The sequence below is a fragment of the Anolis carolinensis genome, chromosome 3, assembly GCF_035594765.1.
Source record: "Anolis carolinensis isolate JA03-04 chromosome 3, rAnoCar3.1.pri, whole genome shotgun sequence".
Taxonomy (NCBI): Eukaryota; Metazoa; Chordata; class Lepidosauria; order Squamata; family Dactyloidae; genus Anolis; species Anolis carolinensis.
In genome coordinates, this window is record NC_085843.1 from 69,616,290 (window position 1) to 69,631,216 (window position 14,927).

A 14,927-nucleotide genomic window follows, 5' to 3' on the forward strand; every position below is an offset into this window, starting at 1 on the left:
GGGGGGGGGGAGAGAGACCGGATGCAGGATCATCCATCGCAAAGGGTTACTCTTAACTTCTCTTGTGTGAACCATCTGAATCCCAAGGACAATTTAAATAACTGAATTTTTCCCTGGAAGGCCATTTAATGGAAAACATTTACTGGGACCTGGGGACTCTTCTCCAGGTCTCAGGACTTAAATTATGAATAAATACCTAGGTCTACCATGATGGCAGACTCCTCTCTGCTCCCAGGACTTAAAGAGCTCTGTCCTTTATTTGACCTTAAAGTCAAAAGAGTTCCCTGGTACACACTGAATTGCTCAGTCTACAACCTACAGAACGATAGGCTATTAACCAATATCACTCCGTTGTCAAAGTCCACCAGACACAGTATGGGGTAGGCAAAAAACCTGAGATAAGAGACAAAATACATACCCATTCAGTCTCACACTAAACTTGAGTGTGGGCATCAAAGCAACCAATACAAGGAGATACATGAGAAGACAATCAGGTCTTATCTTGGCACTGGCTCTGCCCCCTATGCACAGCATCCTGGGGCCTTAGGCCAGATACAGAGATTTATACCCTCTCATCCATAGAAGCCATCAAAGATAGCCCCTCCTATGCAGAACTATTCAACATGTGTGTCTGGGATTGCATTATATTTCTGAGGTCAGTGTAGACTTATATAATGCAGTTAAAAACACTTAAACTCCTTTATATGACTCTACACCAGGCATGGGCAAACTTCAGCATGGGCAAACTTCAACCCTCCAGGTGTTTTGGACTTCAACTCCCACAATTCCTAACAACCAATAGGCTGTTAAGAATTGTGGGAGCTGAAGTCCAAAACACCTGGAGGGTTGAAGTTTGCCCATGCCTGCTCTACACTGATAATATAATGCAGTTTCAAACTGCATTATATAGCAATGTAGATAAGGCCTTAAATGGAAAATATAGCAGCATCTTAAATTATACTGTGGGCAATTTAATTCTATGTTAATACTTACTTTTGTATATTTTTATGTGTAACAGTTTCTGATTATGTGAGCTGTACTTAGCTTCCATTTGAGGGGGGCTAAGAGATAAGGATAATTAACATTAACATCACCACGACCATAGGAGACAATAATTGTGCTTCCAGATAACTGTGATAGAAGAGCAGGGGGTTTTGAAATACAAAGGATTGAAATACAAAAACAAGCTTAGGCACTTGAGGAGAGATTGTAGTTGTGTTCTAAATTCTATATCTATACATTATGCTGTAGATATTAAAGGTTATCATAGAATGGGTGTCAGCATTTTCCACCCAAACTTATGCAAATTTGTATAACATTAAAGTATAGTTCAGGGAATATCAAAGCAATAGCTTTAGACAACTTCTCTAGAGAAGGAAACAACATTTTGAGTAAGGATGTTTCAAAAGCAGTAATTTCTTTTACTAAAGTCCTCTTGCAAGTCATGTAGAGATTGGAGATGAATTTACAATTTTTCAGTTTAGAAATAGCCTCTGTTTTATAACATAGTATGTCACTTAAGAGTGATATCTTTGAATGAAAGTTACATTTTTCCTCTCTCTGAAGGAAGCAGTGGTGATCGATGTTAGTAATGAGTTATACTTCAGTGACTTTGAAAGATAAACAGAAACATATTCTGAATCACAGATTGTCTCTGGGAACATATTGCATTTCCACCAGATATTATCATCAGGCTTTGGAGATGTTCGATTTGAAAAAACAAATCTATAGTTCTTAAGTTGATTAAATCTATGAGGTTTTTAGTGCTGCAGAACATACCTCCTTTACTATTTGCATTCAGCTTGTCTTTCCAGTGAGTATGTTCTAACTTTCCAGAGAAAGGTAAAATATGAGATTGTCCTCAGATTAATTAAGAACACTTAATTGTTTGTGAATTTTTTTGGAACTGACTCTTGCAGAAAGTTGCTATATAAATGGCATAAAAATAAAGAAAGAAATATACAGCTAGCTGTCCTTATCCACAGAATATTTATCCAATGATTCAATCATCCAATGGCTAGAAAATACTCTCTTTTAAAAAATCTGAAAAGCAAACATTTATTTGATCCTTTTATATATGTGATACCATGTTACTACACCCTTGTAAATAATATGACTTGAGCATTCATGGATATTAGCATCCCCGCTGGATCCTAAGGATCTACAATAACCTCTATGGGCCTTACTCCATATGATGGAAATGTCATTCACCCATGTTTGAATTAATGGTGGGATATAACTATTTCTCCCTATGCAGCTAATACCTGGATAAGTGAATTGAGGGAATGGACGTTACAGTCATGGGAAAAGTATCACAACCATGACTAAATAGTAATCATTAATATGTGATATGTTACATAGATTTACTCATCTGTAACTGTTCTGTATTCATAATTTGTACTTAAAATTTGTACCCTAAAACTCCCCCATCAACCTACTTTAAAAACCACTAGATCCTGAAGACAAGGAGGTCACTTCTGTTGGTGATTGAAGCATATATGAATGACATTTTTGTCAGCTGTTTTGTGGAGGGAGAGGCGAGCAGATGAGTTTAACAATGTAGCTGATGTAGAATACAGTCTAAATCTGTGATGTAGAATCATACCCATATTTTGTAAATGATGACTAGCACTCTAATTTTTGATGTCACTGAATCCCTATGTCAGGATTGTCTGTGCCATAATATTTCCATTTCATGTACATTGAGGAAGCTGTGCAGTCAAGAAAGATGACAGTAAGAAACTCAACTCATTGAAATTTGCTTGAGAAGAGTTCTGTGGATATCATAGGATAGTAAAAAAGACAAATGAGTGGTCTGAAAACAAATCAATTCTGAATTTTAAGCCAAAAATGTTTAAAGTGAGACAATTTTTAAACAGAGGCTGGATGGCCATCTTTCAGGAGTTCTTTGATTGTGCTTTTCTTGCATGCCAGGGGGTGACTTGACTAAGGTTATCCAGCAGGTTTCCATGGCCAAGCAAGGTACTGAATCCAGTTATCCTGACTAGTCCAGCACCTAAACCATTAAACCACACTGAGTTTCTTATCTTTATAATGTTTACAACATACTAGTCTTGTGGGTTGTGTCTGTGTGTGTGTGCGCGTGGGAGGGTGGCCATTCAATTAGATATTGTCTGCATATGTAAGAAGAGGAAACATTAATATTAATATAGGTTTTGGACTTCAGCTACAATGGAAAAGCTTACAGAATGGTTAAGTGTAGAAAAACTGAACAAGCGGAAGACATAATATATGTGGTTTCCCCATATTGTATTTAAACCATAATAGATCTTCAAGTCTCTCTCTGATCTTTTAAAATATTGAATTTAAAGATGACCAAGATGTACAAAGGAATTGTTACATCATTTCCTGCATTTTATAATGGTGCTTTTAAAAATCCAACTGTGTTTTTTATACATTTTAATGAAATAAAATCATTTTGTTTATTTGTACTGTGCATTGTGATTTTCTTTTGTTAACACAGAAATAGGAATAAAAAGTCAAAGATCTTAAAACCAGTTTGGAACCAAAGATTATATTACAAATGAGACATCATCTGTCAAGTTGAAGAAATTTCAATAAGGACATGATGATGTTTAAAATCTAATTATATGAAATTAAATATTTTAATATATTGCAGAAAGGACGGAAAAGACCTTTCTAATTTCAAAAATGATATACCCCCAGAGAAAAGAGCAATTATAACAGTCTGAGAAAATTAATTACACCTTATCTAAGATGGGCATGTTCGAAAAGGACAAAAAGACATGGAAATATTTTATTGGTTTGTATAAAATTGATCCAAAATGCTTTCTCATTTAAATTAGGCAAAGAGGTTTTATAAAAAAAAACAACAAAAAAACATATATGATTTTAAGGTGAAAGTTCGAGCATGTGTTCAATCATCATACCTTGAAACAATAAGACTTTACCAAACTGGAGAGAAAACAGGAAATCTGTATACTTATCTCCTGATTTTTCTTGGGATTTTGAGTGGTGGGTTGAGGAGTTTGAACCAATGAAAAGCACATTCTAATTTTTTTTCCAATCCTAATGGGTCTTTCAATTTTTTACTTCATGATCAACATAGCTATTTTCTAATGGGCCTTCCTATGACAATCTCTCAAAACTGGAAGAAAACTGGAAAAACATTTTGAGGTTCTATCCGTTACCTTGTTGAAGAGCCTGTTAAATTCATAGGACTTTCATTTCTGAAGCCACTAGGTCCCTTCCATCACTTTTCTACTCTGGCTTCTTTATCTGAGGAAAAAGCATATTTTACGGAAGAGCTCAATGCGCTACTTACATCTTATTCTTTTTGCCTAAAGATCAAACTAGATGTATGTTTAACACAGATAAGAGCATCTCTCAAGAAATGGAAAAGATACTATTTTATATCACACATTCATTTTATTATTTCTTCAATTATTATTTTTTAAAGAAACTGCACATAGTTAAAACAAACACCAATGTTAATCCTGATTTACAGATGAAATATTATTTAAAAAAGCAACACCAATAGAATGTTATCTGTCTTCTGGAAAGAGGTGGATCCACTTTGATTTCCCTTGGAAATGGGTTCTACAAACATAGTGCTGCTAACTAAGAAGCCGCTGTCACATTGATTTATCAATCTGGTCTTCTAGGATGGAAGAACATGAAACAGGACCTCTCCTCAAGATCCAAAATGCTAAGTAAATTCATTTGATAGGACTCAACCACTATGTTGGACTCAACCACTATGCTTTCCTTATTCTGTGCTGTTTTCTGCTCTAGATGTGGTGACCAGAACAATTCAGAGCTTTCCACACATCAGGCAGTTTGAAACTGGCAGTTTTTCCCTATCAAATCATGAATAACATAGAATTTACCTTTAAAAAATACTAGCCACATATAATAAATAAATAAATAAATAAATAATGCATGCCACATGCTAGCAAATATGGAAAACACAAGATCAGAGTGGAAAAAATCAATTTATATCCCCATACCCAAAAAGGGAAATGCTAAAGAATGCTCAAACTTCCATACAGTGGCACTTATTTCCCATGCTAGCAAGGTAATGCTCAAGATCCTGCAAGATCCAACAATACATGGAGCGAGAGTTGCCAGATGTCCAAACTGGGTTCAGAAAAGGCAGAGGAACAAGAGACCAAATTGCCAATATCCGCTGGATAATGGAGGAAGCCAGGGAGTTTCAGAAAAACATCTATTTCTGCTTTATTGACTATTCCAAAGCCTTTGACTGCGTGGATCATAATAAACTGTAGCATGTTCTTGGTGGTATGGGGATACCAAGTCACCTTGTCTGTCTTCTGAGAAATCTATATAAAGACCAAGTAGCCACAGTAAGAAGAGATAACGGAACAACAGACTGGTTCAAGGGAAAGGAGTGCGGCAGGGCTGCAAACTTTCACCCTACCTATTCAACTTGTATGCAGAATACATCATGTGTCATGTGGGGCTTGACGATTCCAAGGCCGGAGTTAAAATTGCTGGAGGAAACATTAACAACCTTAGGTATGTGGATGATACCACTCTGATGGCTGAAAGTGAGGAGGAGCAGAGGAGCCTTATCACCAAGGTGAAAGAAGAAAGTGCAAAAGCTGGGTTTCAGTTAAATATCAAGAAAACCAAGATTATGGCAACCACACCTATTGACAACTGGCAAATAAGGAGAAAGCGTGGAGGCAGTGACAGACTTTATATTTCTAGGCGCAAAGATCACTGCAGATGCAGACTGCAGCCAGGAAATCAGAAGACATTTACTTCTTGGGAGGAGAGCAATGGCCAACCTTGACAAAATAGTGAAAAGCAGAGACATTACACTGGCAACGAAGGTCCACATAGTCAAAGCAATGGTATTCCCCATAGTAACCTATGGATGCGAGAGCTGGACCATAAGGAAGGCTGAGAGAAGGAAGATAGATGCTTTTGAACTTTGGTGCTGGAGGAAAATCCTGAGAGTGCCTTGGACCGCAAGAAGATCCAACCAGTCCATCCTCCAGGAAATAATGCCCTACTGCTCACTGGAGGGAAGGATATTGGAGGCAAAGTTGAAATATTTTGGCCACATCATAAGAAGACAGGAAAGTTTGGAAAAGATCATGATGCTGGGGAAAATGGAAGGAAAAAGGAAGAGAGGCCGACCTAGGGAAAGATGGATAGACAGTATCCTTGAAGTTACTGGCATGAACTTGTAGGAACTGGGGGCGGTGACGGACGACAGGGAGCTCTGGCGCAGACTGGTCCATGAGGGCACGAAGAGTCGGAAACGACTGACTGGATAAAGAAGAAGAGGAGCCACATATTGGGTGTGCATTTCCATTGAACTGTCTGCCCCAATTGCAAGATTGCAATTTTTTGTTTTGTTAGTTATAACCAGCAAAGATCACATCAGTATATATGTGAGGCTGAACTCCAGGGAGTCTGCAACACAAATATGGTTAGAAAACTCCATACACTGAGCTTTTACATCTAGGTGGCAAGGTTTTCTTCTACAGAATGTCATGTGGCTTACACAACATTATTGTGCTCCTATTAAATGAAATGTATAATTTTTGCAAGCAGCATTCATCTCTTTTCCTTTGATTTGATTTTCTTATTCATAAATGTGGGATGAGAATCATGGGATCTTCCAGATTTCTTGTAGTGCTTGTCCTTGATTATTCATCCTGCTGTCTAAGGTTTACGGAAACTGCAAACAAAAAAGATCTTGCCCCATCTAGTGTGTAGGAGTGCAGCCTACACAAGTCCAACACTATATCTGTATATAATCAGAAGTTTTATGAAGTTTTGATCTTACTGGAGAAATAAAATAATATCTTGTATAGCAATGTGCCACTAAGCACTCCAGGACAACAGCTTTCTCCTGTTTTAACCATTCTGACATACCTGTTTCATAAAGGATATTAAATGATATCACAAAATGCATGATTTATTGCTGGTAGCTGAGAGCTTTTGGATAAAAGAAAGTGAGTGAATAGAATAATAGGTTGTTCTCTGAGTTTCAGAAGTGATAGAAACTGTTCCACTACTTGCTGATAAGCTTGAAATCATTTCAGCCAAGATATTCTAATATCCTGGCTTTTTAATATTTGGAAATGGCACTTTTATCTCACCTGCATTTCCACTCTTGCAATAAAGAAACTGTTCATGGCAATTAAACTTTTAAATTTTAGATTAACCCAATTTTTAAAATTCCTTTTTTCTTGGCAATTATGACCTAGAAAACAAGATTGTTCATAATGCATTCTGTAGAAGAATGTGGTGGTGTGCCAGTTGATATCTTAGAGTGAAAGAAGATGAAACATTGAACAATAATAGGAAGATATAAAAGCAAATCGCTGAAATAAATCCAACTATACTTTGAATATCCAAATTGGAGCTCTAGAAATAATGGTCTGATAAGTTCTGAATTGTCTGTTATAATTAGTGATGACTAGGCTTTTATTCCAGAATCATTGTCCCTAGTGGGAAAACATACAGAATGTTTGAATCTTTTCCAACCAGGCCCTGAGCTTCTCTTCTTTCATCTGACTGCGCAAAACTCCCCTCCCATTTCATCATCCTGTATTTCATTTATCCTGTATTGTTGTTTTAATTGATATATTGCATTACTGTTTTATCTGTTTTATATTGTGATTGTATTATGTTACTTATATTTTGTCCTTATGTTGTTTGGGCCTCTGCCCCATGTAAGCCTCCCCGAGTCTCCACGGGGAGATGGTGGCGGGGTATAAATAAAGTTTTATTATTATTATTTATTATCATTTGATCTATTTCTCTTTTTAGAAATATAACCTGCCTCCCGACTCATCTATAAATATTAAGGCTGGCATTCTGTCCTGCAGTTCCAGATTCATAATCTGTAGAGTTACAGATCTGTATCTGCTCTCAATTCTGTAAAAAAATACATTGACACTGTAAGTCTATGTGTTCATCTGCGCTGACCACTTAGGTAAGTTTGGAACTGATTTGGCAGAAAGTAGTTTCACTGTGGTTGATTAGGTTAACAGGTTTGAAAAAGGTTTGAGTTCACAAAGCTGAGCTCTAACCAGTTCCAGAATCTAAAATATCCATGGTTTGAGAACTGCTGGATAATGTGTCTTTCTTTTCCCATTTCCCTGCTGAGATGAGTATCAACATTCTGGAGCGGGTGAGTATCTGCAATACATGATGCATTCAACCCAGTGGTTTACATTTGGGGCTCACTGAAATACAGTTAGGGACTTATTTCAGACTTTTCCCCAACTTTGTTTGAATTCCTTTAAAGGCCTTAATTCATATGCAGCACATTTTGCCAGGATGCATCTCCAACATTTGTTGTGTTTAACTAGAATCACATTTAGAGGGGATCCATGCCTGGTGAGCTATGCTAAAAAGGAGATAGACCTGGACAGAGAAACCAACTCACCAAGTTGAAGACAAACTGCAGAGGTTTATTTCAATTGTGCCAAAAGTGATGCAAGTACAGCAATGACAAAAAGGAAAGTTCCTCAACAGAACAGTATAGTATATATTGGCAGTTCTGTAAATGCTGAAAGGGAAATATCCAAAATATAAATGCACATGTAAATTTCATCTACACAAGCTGCTTAATCTGGGGCCAGTCCAGAACAGAAATGTATTTGGAGATAATGAAAGTTGTGCTAAAGCTCTGGGCTGAACAGATGTATTTGGATTCTGGATTAGCAAAAGTTTCTAAAACTTTGGCAAAGACTCAAATGAGAAAAAAATAAATGCTATGGGAATAAAAATGGCTTTTAAAACGGTTGTAGCAAATTTCAGATTACTTTAAAAGAACCAAGGTTATCATTTTCATTTTATCACACTGACTGCACAATGCAGGGCACATCATCATTTTTTGCTAAATGCCAGCAGTGCCTCTATCATGCAGATGATAAAGTGCCTGCATAAAGAAAAATAAGTAAGCACCAATCAACACATTTTTTCCCTTGTAAAAGCATCTTACCTGACATTCTAATCTTCATAAAACAGATTTTCTTTGATGGCATCGTGCCATAAGTGAAGGAAAATCTCTTAGCATTTGCTTCCCACCCACCCCCCAAAAAATGGTGGCACAGATTGCAAAAACCCAACAGCACTCTGCAAGGTGAGTTTAATGGAGACTGAAAATAAATGTGATCATCTGACAGTATTGACATTTGAAAGCACAATCAGTCTGTGAGAAAAACTCTTTGGAGAATAATAAACTGTCTGATTTGTTGCTTGAAAATTTTCTCATTCTTGATAAACTTGTTACAAAATGTGGAATCTTTTAAAACAGTAAAATTAACATTTGTATTAACTTGGTAAATGCCAGAAATGCTATAAAATGTACCTAAGCAAATATCTTAATCCCTAAAATGGAATAATCCAGAGCCATTGAGGCACCTTGGAAAATGAGTTCTGAACATGGATCACCTTACAAATCCACATTGATGTGTTCTGCAAGTGTTTCTTCTGGTTTAAACCTCTTTGTTGTCTAGAACTGACCCCGTAGTGGGATTTAATATGGAAAACAGAATATCTCTAAAATCAGAACTGCTGCCTCAGGGCCCTTCTATTTTGACAACTAATGTGGGCCTGATCTGTTGTCTATGATGCCTGAGACAATAACATTAATCATCTGAGTCTTTGGAAGTCAATGAGAATATTGACTCTTTGCTGATCTGCTTCCCTTGTTCAGTGCACACGCAGAAAGGTAATATCTAGACAGACTAGACAGAAGAAGAAGAGATGATGATGAACTGAATTCTATTAAATACACCATACAATAGATGGAAGTCATTTTTATGTATTTACTTACCTTATGTCATTTTTAATTATTTTTTCCTTTACCTCTTTTTCTTTCTTATTCCGTACCCTCCTTTAAGTATATGTGACCACTTTCTTCACACACACACACACACACACATCCCACACACACAAATCACCCTTACCCCTTCTTGATTATGTTCATGTTTTTGTTTATCATGATTATGGCAAAAGCAATTAATAATAATAATAATAAATTTAAAGAAAAAGAAAAAGAAAGACAATATCTGATTGGTGCAATGTATGTGTATCCTTCTTTATCCATGGGAAATGTGACAGCATAAGCCTGGTCATCCATTTCTTAACTGACAGCTATCTTTTACATCTCCTCTTCCACTCCCCCTTCCCCCTTCCAATTAACACACAGCCGTTTAGGTACAAGATTTGATTCAGAGTCTTTGGTTCTTTCATTTTTAAAAAATAGGTTCCTCCCAACTACTGAACAGGATGCTCTACTCTCTCCCTCTTACATGCAGTCACTTGAAAAGAAATGACAATATTTTGCAATGGCATGCTGAGGGCTGCATTCTCCACTATCTGACCACCAGAGTGTTTCTAGAAGCAAGCTACAGCACAAAGGACTGCTGCCAGGAACAAAAAGGAAACAGGAGTCCACAGAGTCAAACAGATCTCAAATTGAACCCTTTCCTCCTGTTTGCCCAGTAGAGTCATCAAACCTAGTGAAACCTCTTTGGCTGGGAGGGAGGCAGGACACAAATTGAAGAATGAATGAATGAATGAATGAATGAATAAGTAAAATGATTAATGCTTTTTCTTCCAAGAGACATAGTAGTTTCCTTTATCAATGCAGATGTTGAGTTGCATTTTAGTTATAGTAATGTATGTGTCTTATTGCAAATTGGCCATCACTGCCCAAGCAGGGAGCTTTGAAATGGTTGAACAGAAGCTCTCTGACGCTTTAGGTGCTCTTACTGCCTATTAGAAGGGAAACCAGTTGATTCCTAGTCCATCTAAATTACAGATGTATGCTTCTCACCTTTAGAACAAACATCTTGAGCTCTGAGTATTACCTGGGAAGGAATCCCACTGGAGCATTGCAGTATACCAAAATACTTAGGAGTCACCCTGTACCATGCTCTGACTTACAAGAAGCACTGCTTGAATATCAAGCAAAACGTGGGTGCTAGAAACTAGATCATACAAAAGCCGACTGGCACAAATTGGGGATCACAACCAGATACAGTGGAGACATCTGCCTTTGCACTTTGCTGCTCTGCTGCTGAGTATGCATGCCCAGTGTGGAACACATCTCGCCACATTAAAACAGTGGATGTGGCTCTTAATGAGACATGATATATTATCATAGGATGTCTACACCCCACACCACTAGATAAACTATACTGTTTAGCCAGTACTGCACCACCACACATCTGCCAGGAAGTAGCAGCCAATAATGAAAGGACCAAGACAGTGACATCCATGGCCCATCCTCTATTTGGATATCAGCCAGCACACCAATGTCTTAAATCAAGAAATAGTTTTCTAAGATCTACAGAGATACTCGCAGGAACATCTGAGCAAGTGAGAGTCCAAAAGTGGCAGGCTAAAATCCAGAACCTCAACCTATGACTGATACCAACCTGGGCACACAGACGACTGGGCAACTTGGAAGGCTCTGAACAGACTGTGCTCTGGCACCATGAGATGCAGAGCCAACCTTAAGAAATGGGGCCACAAAGTGGAGTCCATGACATATGAGTGTGGAGAAGAGCAAACTATAGAGCACTTATTACAATGCAGTCTGAGCCCTGCCACACGCTCATTTACAAGAAACATTGCCCAGGGGATGCCCGACTGGATTTACTCAGTCTTCGAGCACCACATATACGATGTCATAGGCATCACTGAAACCTGGTGGGATGATTCGCATCACTGGAATGTAGCCATTGAGGGCTATAACCTCTTTCACAGAAATAGAACAAAGGGGAGAGGAGGGGGAGTAGCTTTATATGTTAAAAACAGTTACGTTGCAGAAGAAATGCAAGACTGTAATCCGGGATACCAGCTTGAAAGCATCTGGATAACAAGCAAGGGAACTGGGACTCAAAAAGATCTCGTCATGGGTGTCTACTATATACCTCTGAACCAGGATGAAGCCTTCTGTCAGCAGCTAACCAAACAGGCACAAAGAAGAGATATAGTAGTCATGGGCAATTTCAACTATCCCGATATCTGCTGGAAAACAAACTAGGCCAAGAGCACCAATAAATTCCTCACTTGCCTTGCAGACAATTATATGGTCCAGAATGTAGAAGAGGCAACAAGGGGATCAGCAACTCTTGATCTCATCTTAACAAATGTGGAAGACCTGATCAATACAGTAGAAGTCATCGGATCCTTAGGGGCAAGTGACCATGTGCTCCTGCAGTTTGCCATACAAAGGAAGACTGAAACTAAGACAAGTCAAACATGCATTCTGGACTTTAAGAGAGCTGACTTCCAAAAAATGAAGGAAATACTGAGCGGCATTCCATGGATGCCTATATTAAAAGACAAGGGAGTTAAGGATGGATGGGAGTTTTTTAAAAGTGAAATACTCAAGGTGCAAATGCAAACAGTGCCAACAAAGAAAAATAATATGACAAGTGCAAAGAAGCCAGAATGGATGTCCAAAGAACTTCTAACTGGGCTAAGACTCAAAAGAGACATGCACAAGAAGTGGAAAAGGGGAGAAATCACCAAAGAAGAATTCAAACGTATAGCCAACTTTTGTAGGGAAAATGTTCCCAAGGCTAAAGCGCAAAATGAACTCAGGCTTGCCAGAAACATTAAAAACAGCAAAAATGGCTTTTTTGCTTATGTTGATAGAAAAAGGAAGAACAAGGAGGCGATAGGGCCACTGCGAGGAGAAGATGGGGTGATGGTGACAGGGGACAGGGAAAAGGCAGAACTGCATAATGCCTTCTTTACCTCGGTTTTCTCACAAAAAGAAAGCCATCTTCAAACTCAGCAATATGAAATGGATGAAGGATTGGGGGAAATCCAACCCCAAATAGGGAAACAAGTTGTCCAGGAACACCTGGCCGCTCTAAACGAATTCAAGTCCCCAGGGCCAGATCAGCTACATCCAAGAGTATTGAAGGAACTAGCTGAAGTTATTTCAGAACCACTGGCAATTATCTTCGAGAGTTCTTGGAGAACAGGAGAAGTCCCAGAAGATTGGAGGAGGGCAAATGTGGTCCTTATCTTCAAGAAGGGAAAAAAGAACGACCCAAACAATGACCGTCTGGTCAGCCTCACGTTGATACCAGGCAAGATTCTGGAAAAGATCATTAAGGAAGTGGTCTGCAAACACTTAGAAACAAATGCAGTCATTGCTAATAGTCAACATGGATTTACCAAAAACAAGTTATGCCAGACTAATCTGATCTCTTTTTTCGATAGAGTTACGAGTTGGGTCGATACAGGGAATGCCGTGGATGTAGCGTACCTGGATTTCAGTAAGGCCTTCGACAAAGTCCCCCACGACCTTCTGGCAAACAAACTAGTAAAATGTGTTAGATGGATCTGTAATTGGCTAAGCAAACGAACCCAAAGGGTGCTCACCAATGCATCTTCTTCATCTCGGAAAGAAGTCACGAGTGGAGTGCCACAGGGTTCCGTCCTGGGCCCGGTTCTGTTCAACATCTTTATTAACGACTTAGACGAAGGATTAGAAGGCACAATCATCAAGTTTGCAGATAACACCAAACTGGGAGGGATAGCCAACACTCCAGAAGACAGGAGCAGAATTCAAAATGATCTTAACAGACTAGAGAGATGGGCCGAAACTAACAAGATGAAGTTCAACAGGGACAAATGCAAGATACTTCACTTCGGCAGAAAAAATGGAATGCAAAGATACAGAATGGGGGACGCCTGGCTAGACAGCAGTACATGTGAAAAAGATCTTGAAGTCCTTGTGGACAACATGTTAAACATGAGCCAGCAATGTGATGCGGCTGCTAAGAAAGCCAATGGGATTTTGGCCTGCATCAATAGGGGTATAGCATGTAGATCCAGGGAAGTCATGCTACCCCTCTATTCTGCCTTAGTCAGACCACACCTGGAATACTGTGTCCAATTCTGGACACCACAATTGAAGGGAGATGTTGACAAGCTGGAATGTGTCCAGAGGAGGGCAACTAAAATGATCAAAGGTCTGGAGAACAAGCCCTATGAGGAGCAGCTTAAAGAACTGGGCATGTTTAGCCTGCAGAAGAGAAGGCTGAGAGGAGACATGATAGCCATGTACAAATATGTGAGGGGAAGTCATAGGGAGGAGAGAGCAAGCTTGTTTTCTGCTGCCCTGCAGACTAGGACGTGGAACAACGGCTTCAAACTACAGGAAAGGAGATTCCACCTGAACATCAGGAAGAACTTCCTCACTGTGAGAGCTGTTCGGCAGTGGAACACTCTGCCCCGGGGTGTGGTGGAGGCTCCTTCTTTGGAGGCTTTTAAGCAGAGGCTGGATGGCCACCTGTCGGGAGTGCTTTGAATGCGATTTCCTGCTTCTTGGCAGGGGGTTGGACTGGATGGCCCATGAGGTCTCTTCCAACTCTACTATTCTATGATTCTATGATTCGAGGAGGCAAATCAAACACTTGGGCCCCAAAGCTGAAAACTGGCTTTTGAAATTCTACAATCAATGCTTGGCACACAAACAGATTCCCAGAGCATGGAGGAAAACTAAGATCATTGCCATTTTAAAGCCTGGTAAAGAGGCCTCCAATGCCAGGAACTACCGACCAATCTCCCTCTTATGTCATCCATATAAAGTCGATGAAAAGATGCTATTAAATCGATTAGGACCTGTCATCGAACCTAAGCTGACTGCACAACAAGCAGGTTTCAAACCAGGGAAAAACTGTACAGGTCAAATTCTCCATCTGACTGAGCATATCAAGGAAGCCTACAAGAAAAGCTGCATCACAGGAACAGTTTTTGTGGACCTTACGGCAGCCTATGACATAGTGCAACATAGAAAAATGCTGCAGAAAGTCTACCATATCACACGGGACTTTGACTTTACAAAAACTGTCCAGACCCTCCTGGAAAGATTTGAAAGCAAAAGATTTTGAAACAGTTGAAAAGCAACTCACTAATGC